Source organism: Hypanus sabinus, chromosome 6 (assembly GCF_030144855.1).
Source record: "Hypanus sabinus isolate sHypSab1 chromosome 6, sHypSab1.hap1, whole genome shotgun sequence".
NCBI classification, from domain to species: domain Eukaryota; kingdom Metazoa; phylum Chordata; class Chondrichthyes; order Myliobatiformes; family Dasyatidae; genus Hypanus; species Hypanus sabinus.
This window is the reverse complement of record NC_082711.1, coordinates 180,130,701-180,150,163: the sequence shown is the minus strand read 5'-3', so window position 1 is coordinate 180,150,163 and position 19,463 is coordinate 180,130,701. Positions and strand designations below refer to the sequence as shown.

Genomic DNA, 19,463 nt, shown 5'->3' with positions numbered 1-19,463 from the left:
GTAATGAATTCCACAGATTCACTAACCTCTGGTTAAAGAAATTTTTCCTCATCTCTCTTCTAAGGGGATGTTCTTTTATTCTAAGGCTGTGCCCTCTGGATCTATACTCTCCCAATATTGGAAACATCCTCTCACTGTCCACTCTAGCCTTTCACTGGGAAGAGGATTTTTTCCCTGAATTTGTGACAGGCTCAGAAGCAGATTTCTGATCTTTAAGTGCTAGTAACTCTGAAAAAGCTCTCATTCCCCTCCTGGAATTCAGAAGAATTCCAACTATGGAGCTTAGTCAGTGTTAACTAGCTGACAATAAGTTTGGGTCTTCCAGTTTTGCAAGGAGTCCCAAGATTCCTGATGTCATGTTGTGTCAAATTGATTGAGATGGATTCTATGCCAGTGGAGATCTCCAAGATGAATCACCACTTGGCAGCTCTGGTTGTACATGGTTGTAAATACTTGTTTTCGATTAGATAAAGCTCCTCACCCTTGTTAGGGGATGGGAATCTTCTCTTTCGCTGTCCTCCACAATTCATGACCAGATATGGCAGGACCACAGAGCTTTAGGCAGGTTTTTTTGCTTAAGGGACAGCTTATAAATGTTGGGATATAAAACTTCAGATAGTTCATGTTTGGAATACTGTGTGCATTCCCGGCCACCACATTACAAGGAAGATGTGGAAGGTTCAGCGAGAGTGCAGTGGTTACCAGGATTAGCTATAAGGAGATGTTGGAAAAACTTTGATTGTTTTCTCTAGAGTGTCAAAGGCTGAGGGATGACCTGTTAGGTCTATCTATCTATAGATTTATATTATGTGCCTAAGAATTTAGCACAGTACTGTAGTCATTTTATATATTGCACTGTACTGCTGCTGCTGCAGAAAAGTTCATGATGTACTTGAGTGATGATAAACTTGACTCTGATATGGGTCTGTATTGTGAACTGAGAGAGGGAAGAAGGCAAGGAGAGAGGAATCATGGCGATGGAGCAGGAAGCTTCAGAGAGACATTCTATAATGATCAATAAACCAATTATTTGGAATCTTCTGACCTTGCCTGGTGACTTAAGGCACAGTGTGTCTGCAACTGCGTTCACCCCTCCCTGGCACTCCTTCTCTACCACCAGTCCCACACCCCTCCTGGGGCACTCCACCCTCACTATTCCCAACATCCTTTGCTCCCACCAGATTTACAAACTCACTCTCTGCTCCATATTGACAAATACAGTACTATGCAAATGTCTTAGGCACTATAACTCTACTATGTGCCTAAGACTTTTGCACAGAACTGTAACTCGCGCACACACATAAAGTAATATTACCACAAATGAATTAACAAATAATAAAGGTACATTTACAGCATAAGTTAAAAAGTAAACAGTGTAACACCACTGGCACTTCATACATGATGAGACCTGGGAGGAAATTCAGTCATGTCTCAGCCTGGGGGAAGAACCTGTTTCCCGTCCTAACAATTCTTGTCTCAATTCTCCGATACCTCCTGTGTAATAGTACAGTGGCAAAGAGATTGTTGAAGGGCTCCTAATAAATATCAGGATAAACAGGATAAGTAGTCAGTCTTCTTCCTAGGGTGGAGTGGTCAAATATCAACAGATTGAAGGTGAGAAAAGGAAAGCTTAAAGGAGATTTCTGAGGCAAGTTTTGTTTCACACGGTAGGGAAAATGGTGGCAGGGACATGATGGAAGCAGATACACTAAGAAGAGGTATTTAGACATTTCCGAGACATTCAGAGAATGGGGAGATACGAACCAATGACAGCCTTAAGATCTTAAGACATAAGAGCAGAATTAGACCATTCAGCCCATCGAGTCTGCTCTGCCATTTCATCATGACTGATCCCGGATACCATTCAAGTCCGTACACCTGCCTTCTCACCATGTCCCTTGCTGCCCAGACCAATCAGGAAACTATCAACTTCCACTTTAAATATACCCACGGAATCGGCTTCGAGTGCAGTCTGTGGCAGGGCATTCCAGAGCTTCACCACTCTTTGCCTAAAAAATATCCTCCTTACTCCTGTTCTAAAAGGTCGCCACTCAATTTTGAGGCTGTGCCCTCTAGTTCTGGATACCCTCATCAGGGGGAACATCCTCTACACATCCACCTTATCTAGTCCTTTCAACATTTGGTAGGTTGAATGAGAACCCCACACATTCTCCTAAACTCCAGTGATTACAGGCCCAAAGCTGCCAAACGCTCCTCATATGTTAACCCCTTAATTCCTAGAATCATCCACGTGAACCTCCTCTGGACTCTCTCCAATGACAGTACATCCTTTCTGAGTTATGGGACCCAAACTATTGACAATACTCCAGGTGTGGCCTGACTAGTGTCTTATAAAGCTTCAGCATTATCCTCTTGTTTTTATATTCTAGTTTCCTTGAAATAGATGCCAACATTCCATTTGCCTTCTTTACCACAGACTCAACCTGAGAATTAACCTTCTGGGAGTCTTGCATGAAGACTCCCAAGCTTCTTTGCACCTCTGATGTTTGAAGCTTCTCCCCATTTAGATAATAGTCTGCACTATTGTTCCTTTCACCAAAATGTATTATCACACATTTCCCAACACTGTATTCCTTCTGCCACTTTTTCCCCATTCTTCCAATTTGTCGAAATCCTGCTGAAATTGCATTCCTTCCTCAGCACTATCTACCCCTCCACCTATCTTCTTATCATTCGCAAACTTTGCCACAATGACATCAATTCTATTATCCGAATCACTGACAATTAATATGAAAGCAGCAGTTCCAATACTGACCCTGAAGATCACCTCTAGTCACTGATGGCCAACCAGAAATGGCCCCTTTTTTCCCACTCGCTGCCTCCTGCCTGTCAGCCATTCCCCTATTCATGCCAGTATCTTTCCTGTAACGCCATAGGATTTTATCTTGTTAAGATTTTATCTTGTGTGACACTTTATCAAATGCATTCTGAAAATCCAAGTAAATGACATCCACTACCTCTCCTTTGTCCACCCTGCTTGTTACTTCCTTGAAGAATTCTAACAGATTTGTCAGGTTTCCCTTTATAGAAATCATGTTGACTTTGACTTATTTTAACATTAGTCTCCAAATACCCCAAAACTTCATCCTCTAGTTCTGGATACCCTCATCAGAGGGAATGTCCTCTCCACATCCACCTTATCTAGTCCTTTCAACATTCAGTAGGTTTTGGAATGCCCTGCCACAGACTGCACTCGAGGCCAATTCCATGGGTATATCTAAAGTGGAAGTTATGAGTGTTGGACTCCAACACTTTCCCAGCCACTGAGGTTAAGTTAACTGGCCTATAATTTCCTTTGTTTTGCCCTCATCCCTTCTTAAAAAGTGGTGTGACATTTGCAATTTTCCAGTCCTCTGAAACCATGCCAGAATCAACTGATTCTTGAAAGATCATAACCAATGCATCTATCATCTCTTCAGTAACCTCTCTCAGGGCTCTGGGATGTTGTCCATCTGGCCCAGGTGACTTATCCATCTTAAGACCTTTCAGTTTGCCTAGCACTTTTTGCTTTGTAATAGTAATGGCACTCACTCCTCCTCCGACACTCACAGACCTCTGGCACACTGCTCGTGTCTTCCACAGTGAAGACTGATGCAACCTAGTTCATCTGTTATTTCTCTGTCCCCCGTTACTACCTCTCCAGCATCATTTTCCAGTGGTCCAATATCAACTCTCACCTCCCTTTTACTCTTTATGTAACTGAAAAACCTTTTAGTATCCTGCTTTATATTATTGGCTAGTTTGCCCTCATAGTTCATTATTTCCCTTCTTATGAATTGTTTAGTTGCCTTTTGCTGGATTTTAAAAACTCCCCAATCATCCAATTTCACACTCACATTTACAATACAATACAAATACTTTATTGCCACCAAACAATTGATACTAGAGCGTACAATCATGACAGTGATATTTGTTTCTGCGCTTCGCGCTCCCTGAAGTACAAATCAAAGTAAATATAATAAAATCAGTATTACAGTTGAACAAAGGGAACTATGGAGCTATGAGGGAGGAGCTGGCCAAAGTTCAATGGAACAAAACCCTAGCAGGGAAGACAGTGGAACAACAATGGCAGGTATTTCTGGGAATAATGCAGAAGGTGCAGAATCGGTTCATTCCAAAGAGGAAGAAAGATCCTAAGGGGAGTAAGGGGTGGCTGTGGCTGACGAGGGAAGTAAAGGACAGTATAAAAATAAAAGAGAAGACGTATAACACAGCAAAGATGAGCGGGAAACCACAGGACTGGGAAGTTTTTAAAGAGCAACAGAAGATAACAAAAAAGGCAATACACCAAGAAAAAAATGAGGTACGAAGGTAAACTAGCCAAGAATATAAAGGAGGATAGTAAAAGCTTCTTTAGGTGAGTGAATAGCAAAAAAAATAGTTAAGACCAAAATTGGGCCATTGAAGACAGAAACAGGTGAATTTATTATGGTGAACAAGGAAGTGGCAGATGAGCTGAGCAGGTACTTTGGATATGTCTTCATTAGGGAAGACACAAACAATCTCCCAGATGTAATAGTGGCCAAAGGAACTAGGGTAAAGGATGGAAGGAAATTTATATTAGGCAAGAAATGGTGTTAGATAGACTGTTGAGTCTGAAGGCTGATAAGTCCCCGGGACCTGATGGTCTGCATCCCAGGGTACTTAAAGAGGTGGCTCTAGAAATCGTGGACACATTGGTAATCATTTTCCAATGTTCTATAGATTCAGGAACAGTTCTTGCTGATTGGAGGGTGGCTGATGTTGTCCCACTTTTCAAGAAAGGAGGGAGAGAGAAAACAGGGAATTATAGACCGGTTAGCCTGACGTCAGTGGTGGGAAAGATGCTGGAGTCAATTATAAAAGAGGAAATTACAACGCATTTGGATAGCAGTAGAAGGATCAGTCTGAGTCAGCATGGATTTATGAAGGGAAAATCATGCTTGACTAATCTTCTGGAGTTTTTTGAGGATTAACTATGAAAATGGACAAGGGAGAGCCAGTGGACTTCCAGAAAGCTTTTGATAAAGTCCCACATAGGAGATTAGTGGGCAAAATTAGGGCACATGGTATTGGGGGCAGAGTACTGACATGGATTGAAAATTGGCTGGCTGACAGGAAACAAAGAGTAGTGATTAACGGGTCCCTTTCGGAATGGCAGGCTGTGACCAGTGGGGTACCGCAAGGTTCGGTGCTGGGACCGCAGCTGTTTACAATATACATTAATGATTTAAATGAAGGGATTAAAAGTAACATTAGCAAATTTGCTGATGACACAAAGCTGGGTGGCAGTGTGAAATGTCAGGAGGATGTTATGAGAATGCAGGGTGACTTGGACAGGTTGGGTGAGTGGGCAAATGTATGGCAGATGCAGTTTAATGTGGATAAATGTGAGGTTATCCACTTTGGTGGCAAGAACAGGAAGGCAGATTACTATCTAAATGGAGTCAAGTTAGGAAAAGGGGAAGTACAATGAGATCTAGGTGTTCTTGTACATCAGTCAATGAAAGCAAGCATGCAGGTACAGCAGGCAGTGAAGAAAGCTAATGGCATACTGGCTTTTATAACAAGAGGAATTGAGTGTAGGAGTAAAGAGGTCCTTCTGCAGCTGTACAGGGCCCTGGTGAGACCCCACCTGGAGTATTGTGTGCAGTTTTGGTCTCCAAATTTGAGGAAGGACATTCTTGCTATTGAGGGAGTGCAGTGTAGGTTCACAAGGTTAATTCCCGGAATGGTGGGACTGTCATATGTTGAAAGATTGGAGCGACTGGGCTTGTATACACTGGAATTTAGAAGGATGAGAGGGGATCTGATTGAAACATATAAGATTATTAAGGGATTGGACACATTGGAGGCAGGAAGCATGTTCCCGCTGATGGGTGAGTCCAGAACTAAAGGCCACAGTTTAAGTATAAGGGGTAGGCCATTTAGAACAGAGATGCGGAAAAACTTTTTCACCCAGAGAGTGGTGGATATGTGGAATGCTCTGCCCCAGAAGGCAGTGGAGGCCATGTGGTGAACTACATATACCTGTCTGAACACGCCCCCTGCTGACTGCTCCTGTATAAAGGCGATTGGAGGCACTGCTCCTCCCTCAGTCTCCAGGATGTTGTGTGATGGTCTCTTGCTGCTGATAGTGCTCTCTCTTCCAGCTAATAAAAGCCTATCTCTTGCCTCACATCTCCGAGGGTTATTGATGGTGCATCAGGCCAAGTCTCTGGATGCATTCAAGAGAGAGTTAGATAGAGCTCTTATAGATAGCGGGGTCAAGGGATATGGGGAGAGGGCAGAAACGGGGTACTGATTGTGTACGATCAGCCATGATCACAGTGAATGGCGGTGCTGGCTAGAAGGGCCGAATGGCCTACTCCTGCACCTACTGTCTATTGTCTATCATAAAAAATTAAACTATAAATCATAATTAGAAAATAGAAAAGGGAAAGTACGGTAGTGCAAGTCAGGTCCGGATGTTTGGAAGGTACAGGTCATTTGTACCTATATGCCCTTTCCTTGGCTTTGTGCAGTCCTTAACTTCCCTTGTCAGTCACAGTTGCCTACCCCTGCCATTTGAGAACCCTCTTCTGTGGGATATACCTATCCTGCGCCTTGTGAACTATTCCCAGAAACTTCAGCCACGTCTGTACTGCCATCATCCCCTCCAGAAACTCCTCCAATCTACCTGGGCAAGCTCCTCTCTCATGCCTCCGTAATTCCCTTTATTCCATTGCAATACTGATACATGTGACTTATGCTTCTCCCTGTTAAATTGCAGTATGTTTTCAATCATATTATGATCACTGCCTCCTAAGGGTTTCTTTACCTTATACCGTCTGGATTACTACACAACGCCCAGTCTAAGATGTCCTTTCCCCGAGCAGGCTCAAGCACGAGCTGCTCTGAAAAGCCATCTCGTGGGCATTCATCAAATTCCCTCTCTTTGATCATAATCCCCTTGTATATTGAAGTACCCCATTACAATAGTGTCATTACCTTTATTACATGCCCTTTCCAGCTCCCTTTGTAATCTCAACCCTACATCTTTGCTACTATTTGGAGGCCTATATATGATTCCCATAATGGTTTTTTACCCTTGCAGTTTCTATACTCCCTCCACAAAGATTCGAGATTCTCTGACCCTCTGTCACCTCTCTCTAAAGATGTAATTTCATCTCTTACCAATAGCCCATGCCCCCCTGCCTGTCCTTCATTACAAAGCATATCCTTTGATATTAAGCTCCCAACTATGGACTTTTTTCAACCACAACTCAGTGATGCCCACAACGTCATACTGACAATCACTAATTGTGAATACTACACATTTAAATAAAACACCTTCAGTCCTGCATTCTTTGCCCTTTTGAATTTTGCCTCTGTGGTACAATTTAACTCTTTGCTCTGTCTACATTTGTACCCAATCATTGGCTTGTCCTTCCTTACATTCATATTCCACCCATCATCTACTTGAAACCCGCTGGCTCATCCTCAGCTCTATCATACTGGTTCCCATCCCCTGCCATATTAGTTTAAACCACTCCCAACAGCTTTAGCAAACATCCCATAAAGATATTGGTCCCCTCGGATTCAAGTGCAACCTATCCCTTTTATACAGGTCACACCTTCCCCAGAAGAGGTCCCAATGATCCAGAAATCTCAATCCCTGCTTCCTGCTCCAATTCTTCAGCCACACATTTATCAGCCACCTCATTATATTCCTATCCTCACTGTCGTGTGGCATAGGGAGCAATCCCAGGATTAATACCCTTGAGGTCCTGCTTCTCAACTTCCTTCCTAACTCCCTGTATACTGTTTACAGGACCTCTTCCCTTTTTCTACCTGTGTCATTGGTACCAATATGTACCACGACCTCTGGCTGCTTACCCTCCCTTTTCAGGATATTGTGGATGCGTTCAGAAACATCCTGGCACCTGAGAGGCAAACTACCATCCATGTTTCTTTTTCACGACCACAGAAACACCTATCTGTCCCTCTAACAAAAGAGTGCCCTATTACTGCTGCCATTCTCTTCTGTTTCTGGCCCTTCTGAGCCACAGGGCCAAAATCAGTGCTAGAGGCACAGCCACTGTTGCTTCCTGCAGGTAGGTCCCCCTCCAACAGTACTCAAAATGGAGTACTTATTGTAGAGAGGATGGCCACAGGGGCACGTTCCACTATCTGACATTCTCCCTTTCCTCTCCTGACAGTTATCCATTTATCTGTCTCCTGTATCCTGGGGGTGACTACCCCCTGTAGCTCCTGTCTATCGCTGCTTCACTTTCCCTAACAAGCCGAAGATCATCAAGCTGCAGCTCCAGTTCCCCAACGTGGTGTCTAAGGAACTGCATCTCGATGCACCTGGTGCAGATGTGGCCATCGGGGAGATTGGAAATCTCCTGGAGATCCCATATCTGACACCCAGAACAGAATGCCACCCTTTAGAAATACCCCCTTTTCTTTCGAGTTAAATAAGAAAAAGAAATAAGAACTAAATTTACCTACTTACCTTGCCTCCTCCTGTTCTTGCCAAAGCCTGTTGAACCAAAGCCTTACCATTCTGACTCCAACGATGACCACTCTGCTAGAAGGTACCTCTCTTTTATGGAGGGAATACATACAGAGAATTCAGAAAGGGGGTGTACTGAGGGAATATACAACTGGGAATAGAACACAAAATATAGAAATCTACAGCATATTACAGGCCCTTCGGCCCACAATGTGGTGCCAACCATGTAACCTACTCTAGAAGCTGCCTAGAATTACCCTACCGCATAGCTCTTCTATTTTTCTAAGCTCCATGTACGTACCTAAGAGTCTTATTGTATCTGCCCCATCATCATCGCCAGCAGTGCATTCCACGCATCACCACTCTGTGAAAAGCTTACCCCTGACATCCCCTCTGTACCTACTTCCAAGCACCTTAAAACTATGCCCACTCATGTTAGTCATTTCAGCCCTGGGGTAAAAAGCCCACACAATCCACACAATCAATGCTTCTCATCATTTTATACACCTCTATCAGGTCACCTCTCACCCTCCGTCGCTCCAAGGAGAAAAGGCCAAGTTCACTCAACCTGTTCTCATAAGGCATGCTCTCCAATCCAGGCAACATCCTTGTAAATCTCTTCTGCACTCTTCCTGTAGTATCCACATCCTTCCTGTAGTGAGGTGACCAGAACTGAACACAATACTCCAAGTGGGATCTAACTAAGGTCTTATATAGCTGTAACATTACCTCACTGCCCTTGAACTCAATCATATGGTTGATGAATGCTAACACACCATATGCCTTCTTAACAACATTGTCAACCTGGGCAGCAGGTTATGGACATGGACCCCAAGATCTCTTTGACCCTCCACACCTACCAAAATGAACCATTTCACACTGACATGGGTTGAACTCCATCTACCACTCTTCAGCCCAGTTCTGAATTCTATCAATGTCCTGTTGGAACCTCTGTCAACCCTCCAGACTATCCACAGCACTCCCAACTTTTGTGTCATCAGCAAACTTACTAACCCACCCTTCTACTTCCCCATCCAGGTCATTTATAGAAATCACAAAGAGGAGAGGTCCCAGAACAGACCCCTGCAGAACACCACTGGCCACTGTCCTCCATGCAGAATACAGAATTTAGAACAAGAGCGGAAAAAATATTTTGGACAAAGGGTCATGAGCAGGATTAGTGACTCAAGCCAAAGCTCACATTATGACTAAATGCCATATCAGTGGCTGAGGAAGTGATGAAATGTCAGTGTGGTTGGTTAGGCTCATGTGCCTGTGAGTTATAATTACCATGTCAATTTATAAAGACATTTATCAAAATTAGGGTTAGGAATTGTTGTTCACAGTAATATCAGGTTTAAGAGGTAGGGTAACACTAGGTCAAACTCTTCATTGATCTGGAGATGATATTGAAGTGGACAGAATGGAGGCTAAGGGACATTTCTGGAGAAAGGAGTGATTGTTATCATTGCTTATCAATGCTTGTCTTTACATTTTGTAAGAATTTCTGTAATCTTACAATAAAGAAGGTTAAAAGCAATACATTTCTTACTGAAGTCCTGAAAATGGGTCATGACCTGAATCATCGACTGTTTACTGTTTTCCATGGATTCTACCTGACCTGCTGAGTTCCTCCACCGTTTTGTGTGTTGCTTTGGATTTCCAGAATCTGCAGACTTTCTCATGTTTGAAATGTCTTACTTTAGTTCAAATTTACTATTTGTTTTTTTTTTTAAAACTTGGGCCATCATGTCAGAGAGGAATCTATTATTACTTTTAAAATTTTATTTAGATGTACAGTGCAGAACACTGAGCTGTGCCGCCCAGTAATGAACACTAGCCTAATCAGAGGACAATTTACAATGACCAATTAACCTACCAAGCGGTATGCCTTTGGACCGGGGTGGGGGGGGGGGGAAACAAGAGCACCCAGAGGAAACCCACACACACAGGAACATAAGAAATAAAAAATAGGAGCAGGAGTAGGCATCTAGTCTGTCGAGCCGGCTCCACTGTTCAATAAGATCATGGCTGATCTGGCCATGGACTCACCTCCACCTACCTGCCTTTTCCCCTTAACCCTTAATTCCCCTACTATGCAAAAATCTATCCAACCTTGTCTTCAATACATTTACTGAGGGAGCCTCCATTGGGCAGAGAATTCCACAGATTCACCACTCTCAGGGAAACAACACTCACAAAATGCTGGGGGAACGCAGCAGGCCAGGCAGCATCTATAGGAAGAAGTACAGTTGACATTTCGGGCCGAGGCCCTTCGTCAGGGGTAGCTGAAAGAAAAGATAGTAAGAGATATGAAAGTGGGAGGGGGAGGGGGAAATCTGAAATGATAGGAGAAGACAGGAGTGTGAGGGATGAAGCTAAGAGCCAGAAAGGTGATTGACAAAAGGGATACACAGTTGGAGCAGGGAAAGGATCATGGGACGGGAGGCCTAGGGAGAAAGAAAGGGGGAGGGGAGCACCAGAGGGAGATGGAGAACAGGCAAGGAGTGATTGTGAGAGGGGCCGAGAGAGAAAAAAAGGAGAGGGGGGTGGGGGGGAGAGAGAGATTATATATATAAAAGGGAGGGGAGGAGGGGCATTACAAGGGTAAGTGCCAAGAGGGAGATCAGTGGGAAGGGATGGGGGGGGAACGAATGTACAAGGGAGTCGCGTAGGGAGAGATCCCTGCGGAAAGCAGAAAGGGGGGAGGGAAAGATGTGCTTGGTAGTGGGATCCCATTGGAGGTGGCGGTAGTTATGGAGAATTATATGTTGGACCCAGAGGCTGGTGTGGTGGTAGGTGAGGACAAGGGGAACCCTATCCTGAGTGGGATGGTGGGAGGCTGGGTGAGAGCAGATGTGCGGGAAATGGGAGAGATGCATTTGAGACCAGATTTGATGGTGGAGGAAGGGAAGACATCTCCTTCGTCCTGGAATGAAAAGCCTCATCCTGAGAGCAGATGCAGCAGAGACGGAGGAATTGTGAAAAGGGAATAGCATTTTTGCAAGAGACTGGGTGGGAAGAAGAATAGTCCAGGTAGCTGTGAGAGTCGGTAGGCTTATAGTAGATATCAGTAGATAAGCTGTCTCCAGAGATGGAGAGAAAAAGATCAAGAAAGGGGAGGGAGATGTCAGAAATGGACCAGGTAAATTTGAGGGGAGGGTGAAAGTTGGAGACAAAGTTAATGAAGTCACCAAGCTCAGCATGCGTGCAGGAGGCAGCGCCGATGTAGTCGTCGATGTAGCGAAGGAAAAGTGGGGGACAGATACCCGTACAGGTTTGGAACATGGACTGTTCCACAAAGCCAACAAAAAGGCAGGCATAACTGGGACCCTTACGGGTGCCCATGGCTACTCCTTTGGTTTGGAGGAAGTGGGAGGAGCCAAAGGAGAAATTATTGAGAGTAAGGACTAATTCCATCTGGGAAAAGCAGTTCCTCCTTATCTCCATCCTAAATCTACTCCCCCAAATCTTGCTATGTCCCCTAGTTCCAGTATCACATACCAGTGGAAACAACTTTTCTGCCTCTATCTTATCGATCCCTTTCATAATTATATATGTTTTTATAAGATCTTCTCTTATTCTTCTGAATTCCAGCGAGTACAGTCCCAAGAAACTCAGTCTCTCCTCATAGTCTAACCCCTTCATCTCTGGAATCAACCTGGTGAATCTCCTCTGCACCACCTCCAAACCCAGTATATCCTTCCTCAAGTAAGGAGACCAGAACTGCACGCATACTCCAGATGCAACCTCGCCAGTACCCTGTACAGTATAGCATAACCTTCCTGCTTTTAACTTCAATCCTTCTAGCAATGAAGGCCAACATTTCATTTGCCTTCTTGATAGCCTGCTGCACCTGCAAACCAATCTTTCGTGATTCATGTACAAGCATTCTCAAGTCCCTCTGCACAGCAGCATGCTGCAACTTTTTTTTACCATTTAAATAATCTGTTCTTTCATTTTTCCTTCCAAGGTGGATGACCTCGCATTTAACAACATTGTACTCCATGTGCCAGACCCTTGCCTACTAAGGGATGTACAAACTTGCTTAGTGAGAGGATGCCAGAATTGATCTCCAAACTCCAATGCCCCAAACTGTAAAAGTGTTGAGTTAACGATTACACTATGATGGCTTCAGAATAAATTAGTGCACACTTGCCCTTTGCCCTTTGCCTTGGAGTCACAAGTCCCACCTCAGCCACTTCCTGATCTAATCTACGGGATGTTTCACCATGAGTACTGTTTAACTGAAGGTGCATTCTTCCATAAACTGATGCTTCATGTGCTCTAGAGTCATTGAATATTAAGCACAAAACGAGATCATTCAGTCCATCTGGTAGTGGTGGTAGCCTCTCCCTCTTTACCCTGTCTGAAACCATGATGGCTTATCCACTTCTATTCATTGTCCTTGCAGAACTCAGATCCGAGCAGAGCAGGCCAGCTCTCCCAGTCTAGCCCTGTCGACCTCATCTCTGGAAGAGGTTGAATTTCACACGGCCCTTTTGGAAAAGTCTTCTCACTGTCAGGGCTAATATTATCTTCTAACTGACACCACTAAGCACAGATAATCCATTGACTTTCTTTCTGCTGATCATAATCACACTGTCAGTTTCATTATAATAGAGCTGCACGTCGGAAGTATTGAGTTCACAAAAGGCAATGCAGAAATACAGAAATTATCTTGTTTACCTTTTTGTTATCCCTCCTCTAGCACACATCCAAACAAACCAAACTTAATAATTTCCACATTGATTGACACTGCTGTTACTGTCTCACTGTATTAGTCATCAGCTTCAGAAAGAGGAGCTAGGTAGGAGAGACCTGCAAAATTCAATATTAACTCCTGGGGTTCCTCCAGAGACTGTACAGTGCCAGGTCATCGGGAAGAAGCTGCTGAGATATACCCAACAGCAGCTTCTTCATCATTCATGAGTTGTGTACAGTATATTTATTGGTAGTAATAGTGTCTTTTTGATATTTTGGCAGATATGAAACTGACAACAAAGGCTTGTATTTGTTTAACACAGTAAATAAAAGTTCTTATCAAACAAAATTTGACATTCACAAAATGCTGGAGGAACTCAGCAGGTCAGGCAGCATCTATGGAAATGAATAAACAGTCATCATTTCAGGTTGAGACCTTTCATCAAGTCTGGAAAGGAAGAGGGAATAAAAGTGGGAGGGGGAAGGAGGAGAGCTAGAAGGTGATAGGAGAAGCCAGGTGGGTGGGAAAGGTAAATGGCTGGAGAGGAAGGAATCTGACAGGGGAGTGAACCATAGGAGAAAGGAAAGTTGGAGGAAACCCTGGGAGAGGATAGACAGGCGAGAAGCAGTAAGGGGCCAGAGTGGAGAGTAGAAGAGTGGAAGAATTTTTTTACCAGAAGGACAAAACAATGTTCATGCCATCAGCTTGTAGGAACCCAATCAGAGTACAAGGTGTTGCTTCCCCAGCCCGAGGATGGCACCGTCGTGGCACAAGAGGAGGCTGTGGAGTGACATGTCGAAAAGGGAATGGGAGTTAAAACGTTTGGACACCAGGAATTTCCACTTTTGTTGGATGGAGCAGAGGTGCTCAATGGGTTTTTACGCCGAGTCTCACCAATGCAGCGGGGGCCTCATCGGGGGCACTGGACACAATGGACAACCCCAGCAGAATCACAGGTGAGGAGTTACCTTATCTGGAAGGATTGTTTGGGGCCCTGAATTTGACACTGATCCACAAAATTTGGGAGGCCTAAGGCTTGTTAAAAAAACAGGGGTTGAGGGTATTTCAAAGGGGGAGGGGAGAAAGGAAGGCAGAAATATTTAAAGAGGGAACTTCAGCACCTTGGAGATGATGGAGTTATGCAGGGACAAGGCCATGGTTTTAAAATCAAGGCTTTGTTAGATCAGGAGTCAGCAACGGGGGAGCAATGGGAAGGAATGGGATTGGGAATGAGAAGTTAACGTTCCAGCAGAATGGCTTTTGATATTTATGTATTTATTTAGAGATACAGTGCAGAACAGGCTCTTCTGGCCCAATGAGCTACACTGCCCAGCAACCACCTACTTAACCCTAACCTAATCACAGGACAGGTTATAAGAACCAATTAGCATACTAACTGTTCATCTTTAGAATGTAGGAGGAAACCAGAGCACTGGGAAAAAATCCATACATTTCATGGGGAGAATGTATAAACTCCTTACAGATGGCAGTGGAAATGAACTCGGATCTCTGGAACACCCCGAGCTGTTGTAGTGTTGTGCCACCCACTGTGCTACCATGGATGCAGGTTAACGGAGTGTATGAGAGAACACAATATTGTCCATTCCTAGGTCAAAAGGTATTAATCCATAGATTACTTATCCATGACTCTGAATTATAAATCCAGTAACTCCATTGACAAAAACAAAATGTTGTTGAATAAATTAAGTGTTTAAGAGTTAGGAATAGGGGTATGGTTGAAGGTCAGAGTACAGAGATTGGAATAAGTGGAATATTTTTAGGATTGGTTCTAGGCTCTCAGCTAGATTACTTATTTTGATGTGAAAAGTTGAGGAAACGTTGGAGCCAAGTCAGTAGAGTATATCAATATTAGAGGGATCCATGAATCAAAGAGTGTCAATACTACAACCTCATCTCATTTGAATGTGGCTTATACGCTTTCCTCTAAAGGATCAGCCACTGTCCAGTCGACTAGAGATGGTTTATTTATCTCAGCTACATCGAAACGTAGAGTGAAATGCCAGTCAGCAAGGATTGTGTTGTGTAGCCCACAGGTGTCCCCACACTTCTGGCACCAACTCACTAGCTCTAATCCATACGTCCTTAGAATGTGGGAGGAAGCTGGAGCACCCAGAGGAAACCCACACATTCATGGGGAGTATGTGCAAACTTCTTATAGACAGTGGTGGGAATTAAACCCCAGTCAGTGATGGCTGACACTGTAAAATGATGCACGAACTGCTCAGCAGAGATCACTTCATTCTGATTTCGTGGGAAATCGTTCTGATTATAAAGGCTTATTGAAGTTAATGAACATTCACATTAATAGAATACCTGTAATACCACTCTGCAAATCTACAATAGAATGTCTTCTCAAGGGCCATTGGGGAGGAAAATGCTGAGATTTTAAATGTACAGCATTGGCAATTCAGATACTAGATTTCAGAATCAGGTTTATTATCACTGGCAATGTCATGAAATTTGCTGTTTTGTGGCAGCAGTACAGTGCAATACATTAAAAATTACTGTTACAGTAAAATAGTATATAGTAGAAAAATATCAGAAAAAATTACTGAGGTAGTGTTAATGAGTTCAATGTCCATTCGGAAATCTGAAGGCAGAGGGGAAGAAGCTGTTCTTGAAATGTCTTCAGGCTCATGTCCTGGGTGCTGGGGGTTTGTACTGCAGATACATGCAGCTAATGTTTGTCCCCCTCTAGCTGAGGGAGGAGTTTTCAGCTGCACCCTCACTGCTCCGGCTCCACTATTGGTCCCACTCAGAAATATTTATGTGACTTGTACAACTGATATTTCACCAGATATCGAAAGTTCAAAGTAAATTTATTATCAAGGTACAAATGTGCCACCATATATACAACCGGAGAGTCATTTTCTGACAGGTATTCGCAGTAAATACAAAGAAATACAATAGAATTGTGACCAGAGTAGGCCTTACACAGTGAATGGTAGGACACTGAGGAGTGCGGTAGAGCAGAGAATACAGGTCCATAATTCATTGATAATGGCCTCACAGATAGATAGGGCTGTAAAGAAAGCTTTCGGTACATTGACCTTCATAAACAACATACTGAGTACAGGAGATGGGATGTTCGTGTTGAAGTTGTGTAGGACTTCAGGTGTTCAGGGTCCTTCCAGGTGAGGCGACACTTCACCTGCGAGTCTTTGGGATCATCTACTGTTTCTGATGCTCTCAGTGTGGCCTCCTGTATATCGGTGAGACCTGATGTAGATTGGGAGAACACTTTGCTGAGCACCTACGCTTCGTTTGCCAGAAGAGGCATGATCTTCCAGTAGCTACCCATTTTAATTTTACTTCCCAGTCCCATTCTGACATGTCAGTCCATGGCCTCTTCTACTGCTGTGATGAGGCCCCACTCAGGCTGGAGGTGCAACTCCTTATATTCCACTTGGGTAGCCTCCAACCTGACGGCATGAACACTGATTGCTCGAACTTCCGGTAATGCCTCCCCGCTTCACTATTCCCTATTCCCATTTCCCTCTCTCATCTCCTCACCTGCCCATCACCTCCCTCTGGTGCTCCTCCCCCTTCTTTTCTCCTGTCTTCTGTCCTCTCCTATCAGATTCCCCCTTCTCCAGCCCTGTATATCCTTCACCGACCGATCAACTTGCCAGCTCTTCACTTCACCCTGCTGGGTTTCACTTTCACCTACTACCTGGTACTTCTTCCTCCCCTCCCCCACCTTCTTGCCTTGATTTCTCATCTCCAGTCCTGACAGGTCTCAGCCCAAAACATCGCCTGTCTGGCCTGCTGGGCTCCTCCAGCATTGTGTGTGTGGCTCAGAGTTCCAGCATTTTCCCTTATGATGTTGCTGAGGCCTAATTTGGAATACTGTGTGTGGTTTTGGTCACCTATCTACAGGAAATAAGTAAACGCGGTTGAAAGAGTACAGAGAAATTTACAAGAATGTTGCTGAGTCTGAAGGACCTGAGTTATAAGGAAGGTTGAATAGTTTAGGATTTTATTCCTTGGAACATAGAAGATTGAGAGGAGGTTTGATAGAGGTATATAAAATTATGAGGGGTATAGATAGGGTTAATTCAAGTGGGCTTTTTTCCACTGAGGATGGGTGGGACTACAACTAGAGGTCATGGGTTAAGGATGAAAAGTTTAAGAGGAACATGAGGGGAAACCTTCACTCAGAGGGTCGAGAGAGTGTGAAATGAGATGCCAGCACAAGAGGTGCATGGAAGCTCAATTTTAATGTTTAAGTGAAGTTTGAATAGGTAACGTTTATATTAGGGTATGGAGGGTTATCGTTGCGGTGTAGGTCGATGGGAATAGGCAGTTTAAATGGTTTATTTTTCTGTGCTGTATTTTTCCATAACTCGGACTCTAATCAATGAAATACTGCACACAACAAAATAGTCAAATAACCATAAGACATAGGAGCAGAAATAGACCATTCAGCCTAATTCTATGCAATGTGAAAAAGATAACAAACTGTGCAAATACAGCATAATAATAATAAATAAATAAGCAATAAGTATCGAGAACATGAGTTCAAGAGTCCTTGAAAGTGAGTCCAGAGGTTGTGGGAACAGTTCAGTGATGGAGCAAGTGAAGCTGAATGAAGTTACCCCCTTTGATTCAAGATCCTGATGGTTGAGGGGTAGTAACTGTTCCTGAACCTGGTGGTGTGAGTCATGAGGCTCCTGAACCTTCTTCCTGTTGGCAGCAGTGAGCAGAGAGAATGGCCTGAGTGCTGGAGGTCCCTGATGTTGGATGCTGGTTTCCTGCGATTGCACTCCATGTAGATATGCTCAATGGTGCTCAATTGCAAGGAATAAAGGATATGTTACTGACCATCCAAAACTTTCCATGAAACACAACACAGCGTTCAACAAAGCATTGAAAACAGAAAATGCTGGAAACTTTCAAAAGCTCAGGCACAAATGTGGTAATAGAAGCACAATTATGTTCAAATACTTTTCAACAAAACAAAGACAATTCTCATTGATTGAGTACTTTGATAAAATAACAGAGTTAAAATGGACAGTGGGCTTGATACTACATTTGTTAGACTGTCACATAATGTACATTTGAAGCACAGTATTGTTAAGGTTAGAACGATCACTTTACTCTGCCAATGACCACTGATCGGAGTTTAATTCCCACTGCTGTTTGTAAGGAGTTGTACATTCTCCCTGTGACAGCATGGATTTCCTCCGGGTGCTCTGGTTTCCTCCCATATTCCAAACATGTACAGGTTAGGGTTAGTATGTTGTGGGAATGCTTATGCTGGTGCCAGAAGTGTGACAACACTTGCAGGCCGCATCATTGGCTGTGATGCATTTGACAGTGTGATCATTCGCTATCTAGGCTGAAGGGAAGGATGCAGCAATAAGTTTGGAGTTGATTGCTCCTCTTCCGGATGTAAATCGCGTTAACAAACTTGTGATGAGTGGCAAAAGTTTAAAACTTTCTGAGAATACAGAGCTCAGAAGGATGGCAAACATTGGAGAAGTTTGGAAACTGCAGAAGGAGAAATGAACAGACACACTAGTTGACAGTACAATACCGAAAAATGCCAGGGAGGTGTGAGGAGGACTGACTTAAACTGAGTGGTATAATGTTAAAGAATTGGCACAGGCACAACGGTTTGAGCTGCCCTGACATTCTTCGGTGATTTGGTATGGTTTAACATTCAATGAGCAAATGATTAAATCAGCCACAATATTGACCCCATCTAGGGGTTTTCTCCATGAAGCAATTCCTAGCTTTGAAACTACAGTATATTCATTCTTTCTGTCATAAAGAGATTACGTGCCGTGGCTAATGCATTTCCTCCTTACCTGTGGAGTTTGAATTCTAATCCACTCCTCGTGAGCATCACATTTATCCAGCACATTTACTGGGTTTCAGCCAGACTAGTTTGGATACTTAACCAGATTGCCAGACATGTTATTCAACAGGAACATGGTTAATTTGGCACGCCAATTTACTTCCACCAATCTTAAAATTAAACATGACATTATTTCACCCGTCACTAAGGGGGGAAAGGGGGAAGCTTTTCTTTCTGATTGAATGGAATGATTGGCATGAGTGTTGGCACAGGTTTGTAAGGAAGTTCCTGTTTGTTAATTTCAAAAGAATGATGCACTTGGATTCTATTTAAAGTTGTTTGTACAGGAAATCAGTCAGTTTGAGGTCAACGTCAGGTTGGAGGAGAAATACCAGATGTCCATCCTCTAATCTGATTGAAGGCAAGACATTGAA

The 19,463-nt window shown here is 43.6% G+C and overlaps 1 protein-coding gene across 1 annotated transcript in view; it reads left to right on the top strand.

The window, feature by feature from the left end:
• The window catches only part of LOC132395134 (forkhead box protein N1-like), a 255,271-nt gene that overhangs the window by 4,805 nt on the left and 231,003 nt on the right, over nt 1-19,463 (top strand). Inside the window, exon 2 of the mRNA XM_059971435.1 lies at nt 13,952-14,161. The gene's annotated coding sequence lies outside the window, so the exon portion shown is untranslated. The remainder of the gene's footprint in view (nt 1-13,951; nt 14,162-19,463) is intronic.